The sequence below is a fragment of the Grampus griseus genome (assembly GCF_964374135.1).
Source record: "Grampus griseus genome assembly, chromosome: 16".
NCBI classification, from domain to species: Eukaryota; Metazoa; Chordata; class Mammalia; order Artiodactyla; family Delphinidae; genus Grampus; species Grampus griseus.
Window position 1 is genome coordinate 69,480,277 of NC_139010.1, and position 20,627 is coordinate 69,500,903.

Below are 20,627 nucleotides of genomic sequence, written 5' to 3' on the forward strand. Positions count from 1 at the left end.
GGAAGGGAATTACCAATAAAAGCAAAGGTGAAATCCACCCTCCTCTCCCCCCTGTTCGGTTCCTCTGCCGAGCTCTGTGGACACTCGTTTGGAGGTTGTTTCATTGAACATTTTCTGCAATGCTTCCTTTTTAGATTTTCGGCCAAAGCTGCATTCGAATAGTTTTCTAGCACGTTCTGGCCTCAACACCAGTGGCAAATGACTTACTTTGGGGGATGGTTTTGCTTCCTTAAGCCCACCATCTTCCCCACACTTGCCTGGGTTCCTTTCGTTGTGTGTCCCGAGCTTCCTGGGAGCATCTGCCCCTGTCACCGCCTCCGGAGCCACCGCTCCCCTCACTGTCAGCCCTCGCCGCATTCACCTGTCTCTCACCTCACGTGTCTCTCCCTGCAGGGCACTCCAGCCCCTTCCCGCACCCCCTCCTCCCCCTTTTCTCAGTATCTTTCAACCCTGATTAATTCAGCATGACGTAGCCAGAATTCCCACTAGATCGCTTTGCTGTGGTTTCTTAGGTTCTCTCGTCCTTTACCCCTTTCGTGATTTTTGGCATCACTGTATACCACATGCACTGTTATTTATTTGGTGCATTCAAACATTGGATTCACTTACTTAAACTCAATTGCTCTATAAGTCTTAACGTCTGTGAAATTATGAGTTTGACGTGGTACTTATTTTTTTCTAACACACCTGAATCTAATCCTGTAACGACTCAGGTAACATCTGTTTTTTTTTTTTTTTGCGGTATGCGGGCCTCTCACTGCGGTGGCCTCTCCCGTTGCGGAGCACAGGCTCCGGACGCACAGGCTCAGTGGCCATGGCTCACGGGCCCAGCCGCTCCGCGGCACGTGGGATCCTCCCGGACCGGGGCACGAACCCGCGTCCCCTGCATCGGCAGGCGGACTCTCAACCACTGCGCCACCAGGGAAGCCCCTTAGGTAACATCTCGTACCGCCTGAAATCATGCTTGGTAGCCCCACAGTTGGGGAAACGCTGCTTTAAAAGAGAGATTCCTTCCCCCCCAACCCCTTCCCTTTTTGGTGGCTTGCAGGTTTGGGCATCTGTTGACGCCTAGCTGTCTCTTCTTTCTCTTCCTGCGCCTGAGGCCAGCTGACCCCTGCTCAGCTCGTGCTTGTATTCAAAATTCTGCACACGGAATGGTTGTAGGCTTCTGGAAATCAGTTCTATAGTGACTAGAATTCATTCCTGATCTGGTAGGTCCCTCCCCCATCGCTTCTCATGCTGCCTGTCTACATCTGCAGGCGCGTCCTCGGAGTCCTCACAGTTTTCAGGGTGCCACCAGTTTTCGAGGCGGATCGTGGAGCTGGCTGGGGCAGCTCGAGATCGCTCTGGGTTGAGTTACCTTCTGACAGGTCTCGGCAAATCCCTGCCACCTCTCGATCGGAGTTGCTGGCACGAGTACCCAGTGGTTCTAGGTTTTCAGCCCTTGAGGCTCTCAGCAGCATTCATTATACATGGCCATTTGGTGCCTTGTTGCAAAGGCGTCTCCTGCCAGTGATGGGCGTGGGCTTCTGGGTACTCCTCAGAAAATACAAGATGCCAGCCTGGGGAGGGGTCTTCAGAGCTTCAGGGGTGTTGAGGAAATGCTGCTCTGGGAGGGTGCTACTGCTTGCCCTAATCCCTTGAGCTCGATGCCCAGACTGGCTTCCCTGGGATGGGTGTTTTTTGCCCAGCTTAAAGCTATAAAAGGCCATTGTCAAATTTGTTTAGCTTCTCAATTCATGTTCCTTAGCAGATGGTGAATTGAAGCTAGCATTCCTGGACAGAGCCTCTCATACATTTAAGAAAACCTGTTGAGTCTCCTGTAGGGGGAGAGGCGAGGGAGAGATGAAAGGCTTTCTCTAGACCTGCTTGATAGCATGGACTGTTCTTTTAGGTAATTAAGGGAGACCATGAAAGACAAGCACACGTGTCCATTTACTTTTCACTTGGGGGTCTTAAATCTTTGCTTGGTCTCCTTTAACTTTACACCTGTGAGTCACCTTTGGGCCCCCATGGGCTCTGTTTTCATCGTTCCCCGTCTCGTCTGCTGAAACGCACCATTGGGGATTGAAGAATGGGGCTTTTGGGGGTCTTTGGGAACTTTGAGTTTTCCTACGGAGCCTATAGAAGCTTGCTTCTGTATTTGCTGAGCGGGGCCTTCTGGTGAGAGTGGCTGGGGTGAGGCAGCCAGGTGAGGGGTCACTGGAGCAGGCGCAGAGGATGCGCCTCTGAGTCATTCTCTGTGACAACAGCTCCTACCCATGGATGTGTCCTACCCATCAGGTATCAGGACAGTGATTTCCCAAATGTACTGCACACCTGAGTCAACCGGAGATCTTTTATAAAATGTCAGTGCCCAGGCTCCGGAGATCTTTTATAAAATGTCAGTGCCCAGGCTCCACTCTGCGGGAAGAGCCAGGGAGTTCGCAATTTACAAAATTTGCAATTTACAGTCAGTAATTGTAAAGATCCCTAAGTGATTCCAAAGTCTAGGAAGCACTGTCTTAGGAGGACGAGACTTGAGTCATCTGCATTCTGAGTCACTTATGCTAATCATTCAGGTCGCTTCTGAGTATTTACATATGTCATCTCGATGAGTCCTCAAGCCGTTAAGGAGATAGGTGGTGTGGTCCCCATTTTAGAGGCAAGACAGCTGGAGTTCAGAGAGGTTTGAGCACCTGACCAAGGTCCCTGAGTTAGTCTTCAGTGGAAGGAGGCTTTGAATCCAGGTGTATCTGCCTCCAGAGTCCACGTCATTGCCCTGGTTAGGGGCATGGGGGTGTGGTGGGGGATGGCTCCGGTAGGTTGGAAAACATTTGGTATCTGCATGCTTAAGCCGTGACATTTGAGCAGTAATTTTCTGACATAGAGATTAGAAGATTCCAGGGGCAGGAAACCACATGAGCAAAGGCACGGAGTCATGGAGTTCTCAGAAAGGCAGGGTGGCTGCAATGCCGTGTCAAAGGGCAGTTAAGAGATCGGGTGGTGGTGGCTGGTTCTGAGGCTAGAAAGGGTGTTTGGGACTCTACCGTGAAGGACTTGGAATGCCATGTGCTAGAGAGACCTCAGATTCTCATGGGCACATGAATCCTCCGGGGTGCTGGTTAAAATGCAGATTCTGGTATTGTAGGCCTGGGACGAGGGTCCTGAAGGTCTGCATTTCTCCCACCTCTTAGCAGTAGCTGCTGCTTTCACGCCTTGACTAGGAGGCTTCTCGGCAGTGGTTCTCAAACTTTGCTGCACGGCAGAATCACCTGGGAAACTTAAAATCCTAATGCCCAGGTCATGCTCCATTCCAGTTAGGTCTGAATGTCTGGGGGGATGGGAGCCAGACATCCTATGTTTGAAGGATATTCAAGTGACTCCAGGGTGTAGGACTGAGAAACCCTGCTGTAGGGGGTGGGATGGTCCTTGCTGAATTTGAACGGGGGTGGGACTGACTGCTCCATTCATAGAATGGAGAGGACAGATGGGTGTGAGAACGATGATCCCAGTTGTTTTCTTACTTTATTCACGGAGTCTGCAATATCTGCTGAGTGCCTGCAGCAGGCCAGGTACCGTTCTGGGGGCTGTGGGTACAGCCGTGTGCTGCTATGATGGTCTGAACTAGTGGGAAGACAGGGTTCCGAGAGCAGAAGCATTTTAGGAAGGAGGATACCCGGGACTTCTGAATTACCCGTCATTTGGTTGGGACCCCAAACTGAAATTCCTTGTTCTCTCTGTGATGAAAGGGCTTAGTGGGCGTTGAGTAGTGAGCTAGCAGAGGACAGATTAACTTGCTGCACCCAGATCCTTTAGAAGCCTTGTCATGTATGTACAAGCACCTTGCCTGGCTAACCACTTCTGCTGCTTCCTTAAGGATCTCCTCTAAGGAATATTTGCTTTGCTTCTTTTGGGGTTACTTTAAGTGTTTGAAGATAGCAAAACATTTTTCTTACACATAATGCCCATCTGCAATTCCCGTTTTTCAACAGTTTCAGCTGATGGGTGAGAACCAGTAAGCGCTGACTGAGGCTTTCTAGATACTCCGCTGTCTCTGTAACCCATGAGCCTGTTGCTGGAACTTGATACGGACGCAGAAAATAGTAAAGTTGGCAAGTGAGAACAGGGGTGCACGAACTTACGGCATAGCCTCTGGAGGAGCCTGGCCTCTGAGTAGTGGGGCTGGTTGGTTAGGGAACATGTTCGTTTCTGGTGAGCATCCGGCTGAAACACTGGAGGTCAAAATCCTGAAATACGCCATGCTCTGCATTCCCCTCCCAAATCTTCACGAACCAGGAACTGTAAAGGGCATAGGTAGGGGACTTCAGGACTGTGGTGGGTCCTGTGGAAGGGCCATCTGCTTGTAGTTACCTGTTTGGAGTATCACTCCCGCTGGAGCCAGATTAAGCCTGCCTAGTAGTTTCAAGACCCGGTGATGCTTCTAGAATGGAAGTACACGCTGGGCACTTGGAGCTCTGGTTGTTGATTACGTTGGTACATGAATTCAGGAAGCCCTGTGCTAAGCCTGGATCCTGAAATGAGAAGATTTCACGCAAGGGTCAGAGACTCTCGTTTGGCCTTGGACCTTTCTACTTAAGCCCCCTCTTATTCTTACAAGGGCCCTGGCTTGGCTGGTACACTATATGGTCACCCCTGTTATTATCAAAGACGCCTGTGGCTAGTAACCTTCGCATCACTTGAGGAAGTGTGGATTAGAGCTAGGGAAAAAGCTGCAGGGCGGCTTCTGCCCGTTACCCCTCTGCCACCTCCCCTCTGCCATCGTCGGGGCACCATCGTCCTGGGGTGAGTTGGGAATTTACTGGACCTTAGAAATCCTGAAATCTTTGTGAGTCCAGGCTGCGTCAGTTCCTTTCCTCTGCCATCTCTGCAGGATTCTGGAGGAATAATTAGTTAACGTTTGCAGAGCACTTTGAAATGCTCAGATGAAAGGCGCCAGAGAAGCACAAAGTATTATTATTTATTATTAGTCTGAACCAGAATGGGCAGTGCCTCTTGCCTGAGCCAAGCCCGTTCCTTCTGCTGTCTTTTCCTGCCCAATAAAACTGAAGGAAAGTGTGAGGGACTGCACTCAGTCATGCACTCAGTCATCATCTGTCCGAGACTGTGGCCAGGGGAGGTGGAGAAACACGGGCGCACAGTGGGTGCAGAACAGGGGGCTCTCAGCCCGGGCATGACCAGGGCCTCCATGCCTGTGGGGTCTGGGGTGAGGCGGGGGTTTGCCATTGGTTCTCCTTGCCTATGCTCCGTGTATTGTGATTTTAATTTCAATTTCGCTTGATTCAATGGTATTAATGCTAAGGAATCTGCTTCCTGGGGACCCAGAGGTACTTGTGTCAAGAGAGTCTGGACCGAGAATGATCTTTTGCTGTGGTAGAATGTTCCAGATTGATTTATATTGGCCTCAAGTATGTGTGTATCAACATTTCATTTCTTCATATAACATTTTGGCATGCTAAGGCAGGTACCCCGCAGCTCGGGGCAGAGCACGGCACCCCAAGGGGAGCTCTCTGGCTCTTTCCACTTTCTTTCTTAGGCTGGAATTGAATTTATCAGCTGCCTGGGTTGGTGGGGGAGATGGAACTGGGAGGGGGCTGGGGAGGGGGGGAGGAAAGAAAATCCTTGGGCCAGTCCTTTTGGAAATGAATGATTTGGTTTACCTTCTGCTTATCAGCAGAATGATTGGTACCACCCCCCGCAACACCCCCGCCAAAAGAAAAAAAAAACCTTAGCAAGTCATTAATAAATAGCCCTGCTGCCCCCAGATCCTGACATCTTCCGAGACAGGAGCACCGTGTGAGCCCCCGGCAGCCTCTGCTGCCTGGTGTTCTGTAAACTAGATGGTGTCTCTTTGCCCCGAGGCTCAGAAACCCGGAGGACTGACCACTTCTTGAGGCTTATCTCCAGTTTGCAAAGAGCCCCCGGCTAGCAGGGCTGCAGATTCTTGTACCAGCAGCATCCTCACCCCCAGCATATTACCTTCGACTCTTAGTCTCCTCTTAACACGGAACAGCCAGTAATACTCATACCCTAGTTAGCAGTGAAGCCAAAAATTGGTACATGTTTTCTATACCTGAACAATTTCTTGTAGGAACCGTGGATTTCGTTTATAAGACTTACCTAAACTATGAGGGATTCGGAGTAACATCTGGGGCAGGACCTGAGAGTTTTCTGAATGATTTTCTCCATGAGCTGGGCACGGCTGCTGGAATGAAGGACCCATGCAGTGGGTGGAAGCGGGTGGTGTCCCATCTTACCCCTGAGGAAACGGAGAAATTGACCAGCGATGGAGAACTAAGCCTCCTTCTTTCTGGTCCCTCCTCAGGTGCGCTTTTCAGCTGCGCACACCGTTTCCTTTGCCACTTGTACTTTAGTGACGGAGACACCATTAAATGGGAATTCTTGGGGGAACCCTGCTGCTCTTGGTCCGAGCCTGGCTGGGAGCGAGGGGTGGGGATCGGGGTGGATGTGACCCTTTGCATTTGAGCCGAGGAGAGGGCTGGCCACCTAGAGACACCCTGTCTGGTCACTGAGCACTTTCTCCCTTCCACCCAGCGCCCTCCTTGGTGGGCATGCACCTTGCAGCATCGCCTAAGAAAGCATCTAGTTATTGGAGGAGTCAAGCATTCCCGTCCTGGTCACCTTATTTTTCAGAAAAATGACCAGAGGAACCAGATTTTTATTAAGTCCCCTGCTGGGCCTATTCATTGTGTCTCACTTACTTTTCACAGCAGCTTTGCAAACATAGTATGTTTATGTTCATTTTACAAATGAGAAAATTGAGGTCCAGAGAGGTTCAGTGTAGACCTTTAGTCTTTGAAAATGCATCTTCTTTACAAACCAGAATTTTTGCAAAGAGGGCTGGAGAGAGCTGAGTAAGGTGGCATTGGAGCCATCAGCATGTAATTATGGAGTAGGCCCAGTGCTGGGTGATGGAGGAACTGCTGGTCTCTAAGAGGCATTGAGTAATTTTTTTTTTTTTTTTTTTTGGCGGTACGCGGGCGTCTCACTGTTGCAGCCTCTCCCATTGCGGAGCACAGGCTCCGGACGTGCAGGCTCAGCGGCCATGGCTCACGGGCCCAGCCGCTCCGCGGCATGTGGGATCTTCCCAGACCGGGGCACAAACCCGCGTCCCCTGCATCGGCAGGCGGACTCTCAACCACTGCGCCACCAGGGAAGCCCGCATTGAGTAATTTAATTCATCCCCCCCAGCCCATCTCCCATCACTGCTGAGGAAACAGATACATTTACATCATTACATTAGTGGTTGTGAAGCTTCCATGAGCTATGGAAAGCGTTTGACCAGTGCCTGGCACGTAGCAGGTGCTCAGTAAAGATTAGCCTCTCAAGATGTGGGAGGAGATGGAATTCCCTCTCTAGGGTATGTTGCCCTGTTATTCTCTGCTGCATTCTTTCTGTCCTTTAGGCTTTAGGAAGGCTGGGATGAGCGTCTTCTCGAGGTCCTCAATGTGTTGGTATTGAGAATGGGTGGAAGGTGGCTGGCCAGAGACTCAGCCACCCCTGCAGGCTTTATCCCGAGTCCTTTGTGAGAGCCTTGCTGGGGTGGACAGCCAGGCGTCTGTTTCTTTCAATGCACGCTTCCTGAGCACCTAGCATTCACCAGCTGCAGTGCTAGGAGCTGGAGAGAGGGGTGAGGAAGACGTGACCTTGGGAAGGCAGCCATGAGAACGAGGAAGTGGAGTAAAGTTATGGGTGTGATGGTGGAAATCTGGGCCGCGTCCAGATGCGACACAGGAGCGAGAGTGGGTTTCTGGGGCCAGTGGGACAGAGCGCGTGAAACCCAGAATGGGGGTTCTCTCTGTGACCAAAGCACCTTTGAAGAAGTCCTCAGGAGGGTCCAGGGGAAGCCATGTCTGATTGTGTCTCTGGTTTATTGGATGGGCCCACTGGTGGTTTTAGAGGCCCTTGAGTCCATTTGGAGAAGCGTGCAGTGGCTCAACCCCAACAAACATAACCAGTTTAAATGTCACCTGACATGGTGGTCCCTTTCACCTTTTGTGTCCTACATAAGTTACGGCTATCTGCTAGTTTACTGGAAAATATATTTTCTTTAAAGTTTTTTCTTTAGGAGTAAAATGATGTGTTAGAAAACACAAAGCAACAAGAAAGAATGGTCTGTAATCCTGCTACTTGGAGAAAAAGCATTAGTAAAGGTGGTTGATTTTTCTTTTTCAAAGTGGTAAATAGATGAGTGTTTCGGATATATTGATTTTTCAGGCGTGCACGTGGTCACACGGACAGCCAGCATTTTTTCATGTGGGTTTCAGCCAGGCTTGACACCTGCCCCTTAACGAAAAGTAAACCCCTGCCTTATTTGTCTGCCAGTTTCCCTGTGGATCACTGTGGACAGCGTGGCGGGGGAGGCAGGTTGACGTTATGTTAAAGACTTGACAACCCAGAAGCGCTCTGTTGGTTTCTTTGTTGTAACCTTCGAGCTAGCTAGCGACAGGCTGAAATGTCACCTTTGCCCTTCTTTAAAAGCAGGAGTAATAGGTGGTGAGTGGATGGATGCCTCTTAAAATATTGGGAAGTGCTGTGGCCCTAGGTGAGCTTTATGGAAGTTAGTTATGTGTATTGTGTTCGTCTAACAAATGAATCTTCTGGCCCTGAAGATAATGAGGTTGGGGGGCAGCGATGCCACCTTACCACTCACCTGAGGGTTCCGGTCACCCAGAACGTGCCTGGCCTACTGTAGGGGCCTGGCATGCTTTTTTGATTGATACAGGCCTTGAGAGCGAGATGTAGTAGCTGCCATGCTGATGGGAACCAGCTGAAAAGAAGGTAGCGGGTGTCGTCATGGAAGCCGGCAGAACTGCCGCCCCCTACTTTACTCCCTCGTGCGTGTGGATCCCGTCTGGTACTAGTGCTTTGTGCCCCTCTTTCCTGCCTGGAAGTACAAGCATCCTGTACAGATCAGCTCCCTCTTGCCCTCTCCCCTCCCTCTTCCCTCCCTCTTCCCTCCCCTTTTCCCCTCCAGGGTGGGATACTGCGTTGGCTTTACCTGATAGGAGGGTGCTTTGCTGAGACTGTACCAGTTGCAAGTTCCCCGTGGCAGTGAGGCAACTGGATGCAGAGGCTGGTGCATTCTTCTAATAATAATAACTTGTGTGTTTATAATATCTGATATTCTGTTTTACAGTCTAAGTGCTTTTCAGATACCTTACTATTATCTTTAGTTTATAGATACACTAACCAGGGCTTGTTTGGGGAGACGGGCAGGGTTGTGGGGGTAGAAGGAAGGGAACCAATCTTGACTGAATCCTGAAGCTCTGCTAGAAGCCGCCAAGCAGCTCCATGACGGTTTAGGGGAATCTTTGCATCCACCCTGTGAGGGAGGTGGTTGAGGGGAAATTATTTTACAGTAGCTGGGGGTCGGGGGAGCTGAAATCTCTGCTCGCTGTCACATGACAAGTTGGGTGAGAGCTGGGACTTGACACCCACGTCACCTGACTCTTAGGCCCCGCAGATCTTTCTCTTCTGTCTCTAGCACCCAGTATAATGCCCGGCTCCCGCATCAATAAATATTTGTCGAATGTTAAATGAGGCTTAAAGAGACCGTTCACACTGGACACAGGAGCACAGAGAGACACATATGTTTTCTGCCCTCGTAACCCTCACTTCCAAGTCCTGTGACCTTGGGCTGGTTGCCTACGGTCTCCCAGCTCAGTTTCCTGAAAACTTATCTGAAAAATGGGTAAAGGACTTAGCAGAGGGCATTTCCTATAGGAAGAACGCAAATATTAGAGGACTTCTACTGCGTATTGTTGTCTTTTCATTTTTCCAACCACACAGCTTCCCTTTTTGTTTCTACCTCCTAGGAAATAGATTTCTGATGACAAACTGTAGTGTTGGATAATAACAACAACGAAGAAAGCATTCCCCACGTGATTGCCAAAATCCCCAAATGTGACAAATGTCAACTTACTAACGGTAATCATGGAGCTGACATTTATTCCTTGAGCACGTACCATGTGCTGGGTTCCACTACCTGGAGTCTTGATGTGGCAGCATCTCTGATTTGAAAGAGCTGTTGTAGCTCCCATTATATAGACAGAGAAACTGAGGTGCCCTGCCTGAAGTCTCTAAGGAACTGGGTGGTGGTCTGGGATTCCAGCACTAGAATTGGTCCGACTTCCCACTCTTTATAAACTGCACCCAAAACTTGGCAACCCACCTGTGTTTGTTCTGGGCATTTTCGTATCTCACTTGGCTTGTTTACAGCCTGGACGTTTGCTCTGCCCATTCTCGGAGTGCATGGTCAGTGCAGGAGGAAACCCACACTGGTCTTTGGACTGAACCAGGGTGCCAATGGCTGACTCTTGTTTTTCTGCCTGACGGTGGCGAGCCAGGGGCACCAGGGAGGTCTTCGAATTTCCCTTTCCCCACTGTCTGCCCCTTCTTTAGGGAATGTTTTTAACAGGTGAGGCTTTAAATCTTATCGACATCTCTGAAGAAAGAGGAGGAAAAAAAATCAAGACATGGCCAGGGAGAAAAGCTGTAGGTTTTTTTTTTCGAGATTTTTTTTCTTTGCCATTTTTCTTTCGTATGCACATTGTAAAACCTCTCTTGGATGATGAGTTCGTGTGGTTTCTTGGTAGCCCTGGAGCAGCTGCTGCTGAGTCTGACCTAGTGCGTTGCAACCCCCTGTTCTGTGGGCCAGCTTGTGCCTTGTGTGTCTGCTGTTTGCAGAGGGTGAAAGGGAAGGATCAGAATTCTGTTAGGGTTGCAGACATTTAAGAAATCTCTTTAAGTTTGAGGGCCAGTTGGAGGGAAGAGATGCAGTGGCTTAGAACACGAGGCCTGCAGCTGAGCTTTGGTGTACCTAGTTGGAGACCAGACATGAAGGAGACCAGACACAGTAACAGAGGAAAATTCCACTTGACCAGAAGGCTGGGAATGAACGTACTTGGTGCATGGGGCGGGAGTAATCTGGAGAGGAGAGGCTGGTTCACGAGGGATGTTTTTGGTCACTTTGCTTTACTTCAGGCTAAGTGTTCCTTTCCCTTTAAGTATGAGATGATACCTGGGGATTAACTTTTCTGGATGGTTTAGAATTGTGCAATAGCTCCAGGCGTTTTATTCCGCTGATACTGATTATGTTAATAACAATATCATAGCTAGCTAATAATAGAATAGCATTTACTAAGCCAGGCACCCTGGCAAGCATATGATCCTTACGAGAACTCTGAGATGGCTTTTGTGTATATTCCCATTGTACAGATGAGAAAACGAACGCTCAGAGAGGTGAAATCATTTACCCGAGCTCCCCCTACTTTTAGATGGTTTGCTTTGGTATCTTCTCTTAAAGAACTTGATTTCTTGGAGTGTCAGCGCTTGGCACGTATTACACACTCAATACATACTTTGGTGAGTGATCAGAGTTACGGAGCTGGGGTTTGAACCCCGGTCCGAGCTGCCTCTGCATGTGATCTGGGAACTTGGTCTGAGCGCATGCAGGCCCCGTGACCCCTGTTTTGCTGCCTTAGGTCCTCACAGTAGTAGATTCGATGAACCCAGTGGGGGCTCAGTGGTCCGAAGGAAAGGGAGCAAGGGGACTTCGGGGAGGCAAGAACAAGGCTCCCGGGGCACTTGGGCATTCAGGGCGTAGCGTGGACTGTCATTCAGGAGAGTTTGCTGCATTAGTGTTTTCCTCTCCATTTGCGGCAGCGTGTGACTCGCTGTGTGCCCACCTCCCCCGCCCCGTGCCTGCAGAGCGTGTTGGGCGGACTCCAGAAGGCCTTTCAGATGGGACGACTGGTTAGTCACCTGTACTTGAACGCAGGGACCTCATGAACTTGGCTTCCCCTCCTTGGGGTGTGGGGAAATTTAGACAGCTGGGGTTGAACGCTCAAGGCAGAGCTCTTCGCCAGGGTACGTAAAGACAGGAAGAGGGATATGTTTTAAATACTTAGAGTGAACTATTTCTTTTTCTTTTCTTTTTTTTTCTTTTGTGGTACGTGGGCCTCTCACTGCTGTGGCCTCTCCCACTGCGGAGCACAGGCTCCGGACGCGCAGGCTCAGCGGCCATGGCTCACGGGCCCAGCCGCTCCGCGGCATGTGGGATCTTCCCGAACTGGGGCACGAACCCACGTCCCCTGCATCGGCAGGCGGACTCCCAACCACTGCGCCACCAGGGAAGCCCCCCGAGTGAACCATTTCTTACTTTCCCGTTGGCGTGTGGACAGTAATGGCGTGCCATTATCAGCCGGTCTGTTCATCAGGCAGCCAACTCGACCAGCCTGTCTGTTGACTTCCTGCGTTTATTACACAAAGTGCACGCTTCTCTTTTCTCCTTCTTTGCTCCCTGCAGTTAGATCGCGTGCTTCATGAGCATGAACCCCATTGGCCTTCCGTCTCATACATCAAATGGGTGTAGCTGTAGTGGTGCACGACCACTCACTCATACCTGTCCTAAGAGGGAGGTATCTTCACTTTGCAGGCAAGGGTCAGGAGGCATAGAGAGGTGAAGCCATTTGTCCAAGGCCCTAGAAGTACTAAGCCGCAGATCCTGGATTTGAACCCAGGCATTCCAGCTCCTGGGCCTGTGCTCTTAACATTCTGCTGGTCTGAATTAGTGAGGTTTTAAGTTTATTTATTTATTTTTAATTTAATTTAATTTTAAATTAATTAATATTTTTGGCTGCACATGGGCTCTCTAGTTGCCGGGAGCGGCGGCTACTCTTTGTTGTGGAGCATGGGCTCTAGGCGCACGGGCTTCAGTAGTTGTAGCACGCGGGCTCAAGTAGTTGTGGCTCGCGTGCTCTAGAGCGCAGGCTCAGTAGTTGTGGCGCACAGGTTTAGTTGCTCCGCGGCACGTGGGATGTTCCCGGACCAGGGCTCGAACCCGTGTCTCCTGCATTAGCAGGCGGATTCTTAACCACTGTGCCACCAGGGAAGCCCTTAGGTTTATTTTGAACCAAGCTGCTGCTTCTAGAAGCTTCTGTCAGCTGACTCCACAGTGGGGAGATAAGGTGGTGACCTCTGTTCGCAGGGTTAGCTCAGGCTGGAAGAGAGAGCACAGGACCTGGTTAGATGGGTAGAGGTGGCCAGCCCTTTCTGGGGATCAAGCCCTCTTTGACCTGAAATCTTTAAGTTCAGCCTGCCTCCTGCGTCTTTGCTGCTGTCAAAAGACCGAGACCTGAAGTTCCTTCTCTCAGATTTCTGGGAGCTCTCGAAGTGGAGATGGCCAGATTCCGTGGTCAGGGCTGGTTGAGATTGCAAAGAAACTGAAGCCTGGGAAACTTTCTTGCTATTAATAGTGCAGACCTTTGGGGAAGGGAATAACCAAACTTGATGCTGTTGGAATTGATTTTGCCTGTCCAGATGACATACTAATGAGCTAAGTGGTAGCTTAGATCGTTACTGCTCCTTCCCCAGCCAAGTTCTTTTAAAGCCTAAAACCACAAAAGCAGAGAACAAGTTGGTTTAGAGAGGCACAGTGGCCCTGTTGAGCAAGGGGAGGTGGTCAGCTTGGGCTTACACATGGGAGGGTGAATGTTGCGCTCAATTCAGAATGAGTTGTGTTACCTAACTCTGTTTCTTTACCTGGCGTTCCTTTTTTTGTTTTTGAAACAGGAATTTGACTTGTCTGGAAATTGTTAAATTTAATTTTTATTTTATACTAGAGTATAGTTGATTTACAATGTTGTGTTAGTTTCAGGTGTACAGCAAAGTGAAACAGTTATGCATATACGTACATCCATTCTTTTTCAGATTCTTTTCCCAAATAGGTTATTACAAATTATTGAGTAGAGTTCCCTGTGCTGTACAGTAGATCCTTGTTGATGATCTATTTTATATATAGTAGTGTGTAGGTGTTAATCCCAAACTCCTAATTTATCCCTCCCTCTACTTTTCCCCTTTGGTAACCCTAAGTTTATTTTCAAGTCTGTGGGGCTGTTCCTGTTTTGTAAATAAGTTCATTTGTATCATTTTTTTAAGATTCCACATAGAAGTGATATGATATTTTATTTGTCTTTCTCTGTTGTCTGGATTTTTGATGGGAGTATTTCTGTCTCTTCAGTGCCTTTGGGTTATTTTGGAAAGTTTCTCTCCCAGCCCGTAGTGTGTCAGAGAGTACACTGTCAACCGATCTCTCTCTCCAGGGAGAAGGTCTCTGTAAAATAACCCCGAGATCCCTATCTCTTCAAATCACCCACTTTGATTGTAACATCCATTGTTCTGCCCTTTGCTTCCTGGCATATTCTGGTCTCTCGCTGCGTACAATTAAAAACACAAAAGAGCCTTCTCTGTCCCAAGTGCCCGGAGTATCCCAGTATCTCACAGGAGTCTTTGGAAGTGGACAGAACTGTTTCCTTCCCCAAATGAGGTGATTGTGCTCGAAATATCTCCTGGTAGTTTATTAGAGGAAACCACAGGCTGGGGTCAGAGGCAGTTCCTCCTGCCTGCAGCCTGCTGTCTTCCCTCTTCTTTCTAGATCTTTCTCCCCGCCCCCCCCATTGATCCTACCCCCCAGTGGTATGCTCTCCCATGGGGGCAGCCCTGCTTCTTTCTCTGCAGTGCTGTGGAGTTGGAGCAGAGCGCCTTGATGGCGACCTGTCCTCACTCGTCCCTCCGGAACGTGAGGAAGGAATGTGGGGTGTGGACTTCCTTGAGCGACTGGGATTAAGCCAGTGGAGTCCGCCGGCAGACGAGAAGTGTGTGGGCAAAGGGAACTATTGTGTGAGGCTCCTCCGGACAGAAAGCCCGCCTTCATCTGTTGCTGTGCTTAATGGACAATTGAGACATTCAGCCCATGTCTGAAAGGAGAGTGGGCCGGAATGGTCTCGAAGACCTCCCAGACGAGGGCTTGTAGGAGCAGCAAATAGAGACGAGGATTACCAACAGGAGAAACGACTGGGGCTGAGTCCTGGGAGAGAATGTTTATTTCCCTGCTCTCTAGGAGGGATTTGGAAAGAGCCGTAATCCTGGGTTAGGAGTAATTTGTTATAGCAAAATGATACTTGAGTGGCAGGCCGCTTCTGGCCGAGGCAGCGAGACTTGTGTGCAGGGGGGTCGGGGGGCCTCCAGAAGGTCAGCCTCACTACATCTTCCCCCTGGCTCGGGGGTTTGTTCCTCCCCAAGCAAAATTAACCAGCACCGCTGCCTGACCTTTCGGCTTCCTGGGTGTCACATTACGAAGCGTCACCACATGCTTGTCACAGCTAGAATCGGACAATAAAAATTCGGACAGGGAGACCTTGCTGGAGCCACTGAACTCTTTCAGATGTGACCGGAGGGGGGAAAAAAAAGAAAAAAGAAACGCAGCCTGCTTCACGGTTTCAGTTGGAGTTTGAGGACCGGAGCCGAGGTCTGTCTTGCATTTGGTTCCTACGTGAACTTGACTAAAGCACGTTCATTGGTTGCTTGTTGGTTGCCAAGACTGCCGCTGTCTCTCGTTGTCATGGAATGGGGGGAAGAAATACAGAATAGGGAGGAGGCCCTATATCAGAAAAATCCAAGCCTCGAGAGCTCCCGGCCGTGGAGGAAGGAAGGAATTTTTTAGCGTTCTTTATTTTAATATCTGCTGAGATCGGATCATGCATGCATTTAAAATAACCCTTCCGGGTCGTCAGGACCCTGTTACTCTCTGGCTTCGTACCTCTCAAAGGTCATCTGGTTGGCTACGTCTCTAACAGTTTACCTGGTAGACCTGTAACTCTTCTGGCTTTTAAATCCCCGGTGCAGTTGGAGGAAAAAATAGCAAATCTTAAGTCTCTTTAATCTTATGTAATTCTTTTCCCTTACTTCATTTATACCATTTATCCTTTGAGTTCGGAAGGATGGTGGAGAGGTCGGTCAGGAGATTTTTTTTTTTTTTGGTCAGGAGATTTTAGACAAGCAATTCCATGCCCATTTTTTGGATGGAGAAACTGAGGTGCAGAGCCACCCTGACCTGCCCCAGGTCACAGGACAGTGGAGGATGGACTGTAGCGTTCAGGTCTCTGAACTCCCTGTGGTTCTGTTGACTCATCTGCTCTGCTCTATTTGTTTTTAGCCACGGGCCTTGAAACAGTTAGCACACACTTCTGTTCCTCAGTCCCATGCTCTTAACCGGCAGTTCTAATCCAGGGTATCCCACGCTCTTTACGTCTCTCACGAAGTCTTGTTCACCTGCCATGGTAACATTCCTTCCCCAAGATCCAACGCCAGCCAAAATCACATTTGGAAATTGTTTCCCAAGAAACTTTGGAATGTTTGCTTCTTTTAGAAAAAGAAGAGGTTCACCTGTTTTTTGCTTCCTCCTTAGGCATTATGGGTGGGGTCTGTGTATACGTGTCTGTCCTCTCCTACCCCACTTGTCTCTGAAATGAGTGTGAAAACCATCAAGTGACTTTTTTTTTGTAATTCGTTTAAAAAACAGATCTAATTCACATACCGTAAAACTTACTCATTTAAAGTATGCAATTCAGTGGGTTTTTAGTATATTCATAAGTCTGTGCAGACATCATCAGGACATTCTCATCACCCCAAAAAGAAACGCTGTACCCACTAGTGGTCGCCCCCTAATCCTCCATCCCTCTACTGCCCGCCAGTCACTAACTTACTCTCTGTCCCTATGGGTTTGCCTACTCCGCATATTTCATACAGAAGGAATCATACCATGTGTGACCTTGTCTGTCTGCCTTCTTTAAGTTAGCGTATTTTCCAGGGTCATCCACGTGGCAGTATTCATTCGTTTTTATTGCCAAGTTAATATTCCCTTGCATGGCGACACCGCATTTTGTTTATCCATCCATCGGTTGAGACTTGGTGTGCCCTTATCTCTCCGTATTCTGAGCTCCCTTGATGCCCATACTTGGACCCTGAGCCGCTCCAGGAATTCCAACTTCTTCTCCTGGTCTTGAGGTGCGTGCATCCACCTCAGCATGCTTGCAGGGGAGCAGGTGGTAACCAGAACATTCCAATTAACTGGACAGTACTGGACCTTTTTATAAGAAGCAGTAAGAAAAAAATGTGGTGACCACAAGTTTGACTTGAAAATGAGAAGATGGTAAGTGTTTCTCCGCCTAAAGTTGGGTTGTCTCTGGTTTGTCTCTTAATGTGAAGTCCCCACATTGGCATGTGAGCCTTCATTGTTTGTCAGCCACCGTCGGGGCGGCTGTGGGGAACGAGCTGGGGCTGCCCTGCCTGGAGGTTGGGGACCAGGCGACCTGCTTGAGCAAGACGGGGGGACCAGGGCTCCTCCTCTCCTTTCTTCTAGTGGCTGCATGTCCACTAGGCATGGCTCAGAGACTTGGGTCCTTGCAGCAGGGCTGACATTTCTTGGAATTCACAGCCTTTCTTTGGGGAACTCAATCTTGAAGCTGCCTGAAGAGTGTGAGATGGCGAGTGGGGGGCGCTTTTGGTCGCGACAGGGGGACACCCTGTCTCTGAGGCTGGTTTCCTGCTGGCTCTCTGTGTAGGGGTGGTGGCTGCACACTTTCCCTTCCTGTGCATCTTCTCTGCCCTCTTCTGGGGGACACCCATTGCCCATTCCACTCAATTCTGGCCTGAAAATACCAAAACTCTACATTCTGGTTCAGAATCCCTAGTAACTGCATGGGTAAGTCACTTAATTTCTATCTGCCTCACTTTCTCCTCTTTTAAAATGGGTTTGGAGATTATGTGCATGGACCACTTAAAAAAGGATGTGACAATCAATTTAGAGGTTTGAAAGAGCCTTTGAGAAAGGAAGGTGGACTCTGCATATATGCTCAAGGGACTCTTCATTGATGCCGCCCCCGCACTGATCATTTATGCTAATGACTGATCATCAGAGTCACCTGGCAAGTTGGGACAAAGACAATACAGACCCCTGGGCCCCGTCCCAGATAGTTTGATTAAGCAGGTGTGCAGTGGGTCAGGAGAAAAGTCTCTCTCTAAACAAACCAGTGTGGTTTGGGAGCCTGGGACCATGTCACGGTCAGGAACTGAATCTTTTTTCACGATGTTTCTCTTATCTCTCTTGTGGTGGTCTGTGTACCACTCATTAGCTTACTGTCTTACTGGCTGGGTCCTAGATGACTTTTCTAGGCCTCAGAATATGTAGTCCACACTGGATACTGAGCATATGCTTTGTAAATGCTGCAGGAATTCATGTGTTAGAGCAGAGGGGGTTTTTGAGGTCATGTTCCCAATTTCCTACTATAGACTTAGGCCCAGAGTGGGGAAGAGGTTGCCCAGTGAAGAAGTGAAATCAAAGCGATTACCCAGCTAGCAGCAGAGCTGGGCCTGGAAAGTAGGTTTCCAGACCCTTTCTCCCAATGTGCTACTCCCAGGAGCACACAGTCAGTCATCATTTTCAGATTGACTTTATCTGGAGAGTGGAAGGAAGGCCTTGCCCCAGTCTAAGGGGCCCCATCCGGGTTCGAGAGGAAGGGCCAAGTGACAAACTTCACAGCTTGTGCTTCCATGAGCTGCTATCCCATAACCTTCCTGCAAAACCACTGACCTGGCGAATGCAAAAATATCTCAGGGACCTGGGTGTTGAATAGTTGGCCAGGTAAAGAAAACAGTGAGTCCCAAGTTTTGGTTATTGGATTTTGTTCGTTTCTTCGTTTGTTATTTGTTTGTGTTGCTTTGTTTCTCCCTTACTACCTTACTGTCCTCGGGAGCTCTGGTAGAAATAATTTTCTGGTGGCCTTGTGGAGGAAAATAGTTGAATGTTTGCCCAGTGACCTGTGGGGGGAGAAGAGAGATGGTAGATGATGGAAAAGGATCCCTTTGGGGACATTGTGAGGCGTTCCCTTAGCCATGCCCTTTGAGACACTGATCCCTGGTTAGAGTTCAGGTGAGGATGCCTCACAGTTAGTTGATAAGAAACCCAAGGAAGGTGGAGGGGAGTTGTAAATTACGTCAGGATGAAGTTGAAACATGCTGGTGACCTGGAGCCCTGTGCACCGTGGGGCTGCCAGCTGACCCGGGGACCTCAGGCGGGCTGGGGCTGCCGTGCTGGCCCTAGTGCCCTCCTTGTCAAATGTTGGTTGTACCTGCCTGACTGTTTACTTTGTAGGCTTGTTGTGGAAGTGATTATGAACTGTAAATACTCTCTGAATGTGAAGTGATACTATCAGGACCCTTTAGTTATTATGATTAAGAGCAAAAAGGTTAACTGTAAGGGTTTCATTTAAAAATCTTACAAACCTAGAGATGATCGCGCTAAGTGAAGTTAGTCAGACAGGGAAAGGCACATAGCACATGACATCACTTACATGTGGAATCTAAAAAAATGATACAAATGAACTTATTTACCAAACAGAAATAGACTCAGCCATAGAAAACAAACTTATGGTTATCCAAGGGGAAAGGAGGGCGAGGGATAAATTAGGAGTTTGGGATTAACAGATATGCATTACTATGTATAAAACAAACAGATAGCAAGGACCTACTATATGGCACAGGGAACTATATTCAATATCTTGTAATAATCTATAATGGAAAAGAATCTGAAAAAGAATATATATATATACACACACACACACATAACAGAATCACTTTGCTATACATCAGAAACTAACACATTGTAAATCAACTATACTTCAATTAAAAAAAATCTTATAACAACCAACCCATAGAGAAAGAGGATAAAAAAGCTGTTAAATTGTTGTTTTGTACAGATGCCTTGGTTGCCCCTTCCCTCCCCGCCTCCTTGCCCTTTTCCCCGTATTCTTTTTATGTTGAGAAATGGGGTAGTGACTTTAAGGGGAACGTTTCAAAGTTCCTATTATGTTGGTTTCATTGAGGGAGGGGGAGAGAGAGCCTTCTGAGGTCTTTGGTTTTCTTTTCCTAGGTAACTAGAGTATATCCTCACTTATGCTAAATCCCAAGCAGCAGAAACCACATGTTCCTGAATTTTCTTCTTCTGTGCAGTCATGCTTCATAGGCAAATAATGCCTCTTTAAGCAGAACCTCTATCTTAGGTTCTCAGTGGATTTTCAAAAGCAGGAATTACTGAACTATGTTTTAACCTAGGACAAAGCAGCCTAATCTCCTATACCCTCTGCATCTGTAGGAAAATTGATCAAACGAGTTTTATAATTGTGGCCCCTGATGATCCTGCAGGATTCTGGAGCCTTCTGAAATGGTTTCACAGAGTTTCTGCTATTTGGTATATGTGATCACTGCTGACTTTTGGAAACCTGTTGGCACCTGTATGTTTTAGAGTATTAAATTAATCACAGCTTCTTATATTTCAACCATGCTGGGTAAATTGGGGGTCCCTGATCTCCAGGGCATATTATTTATTGATAGAAGATGGGCTGGATTTTCCATCTTCCAGTTCTGAGAAATGAAAAAGGCTTAGAAAGTGACAGCAAGCCTGTTCTTTAGCAGACCTAAGTATGTAGATGTGTATTAGAGGTGAGCCCCATAGTACGAGCTCCTGAAGAAAGTGTGTATGTGCCGTCAGTGTTAATATTTGGCTTCCTGTTGTCTCACTTACTAAGTTTTCCTATTTTCCTCTTAGGATGAGGGGCTTCTGGTAGCCTTTTCTTTTGTCAAGTTCAGTGATGTGAACGTAAGCATGGTTTTACCCCTTCCAGAGTAAAGTTTTGTAGTAGAGTTGGCCTGGTCCATGATGAGCCTGCCGGGGGGAAGGTGGGAGCAAGTTACATTGCAAGGGAGGA

At 48.5% G+C, this 20,627-nt stretch overlaps 1 protein-coding gene across 7 annotated transcripts in view; it reads left to right on the forward strand.

The window, feature by feature from the left end:
• TCF7L2 (transcription factor 7 like 2) overlaps positions 1 to 20,627 on the forward strand; it is a 197,781-nt gene that overhangs the window by 50,086 nt on the left and 127,068 nt on the right. Inside the window, exon 1 of one of the 7 annotated variants that reach the window (XM_082673095.1) lies at positions 15,221 to 15,331. The exons of the other annotated variants lie outside the window; for them this stretch is intronic. The gene's annotated coding sequence lies outside the window, so the exon portion shown is untranslated. Of the gene's footprint in view, positions 1 to 15,220; positions 15,332 to 20,627 lie in introns of those variants that run through there. 7 annotated transcript variants of the gene reach the window in all.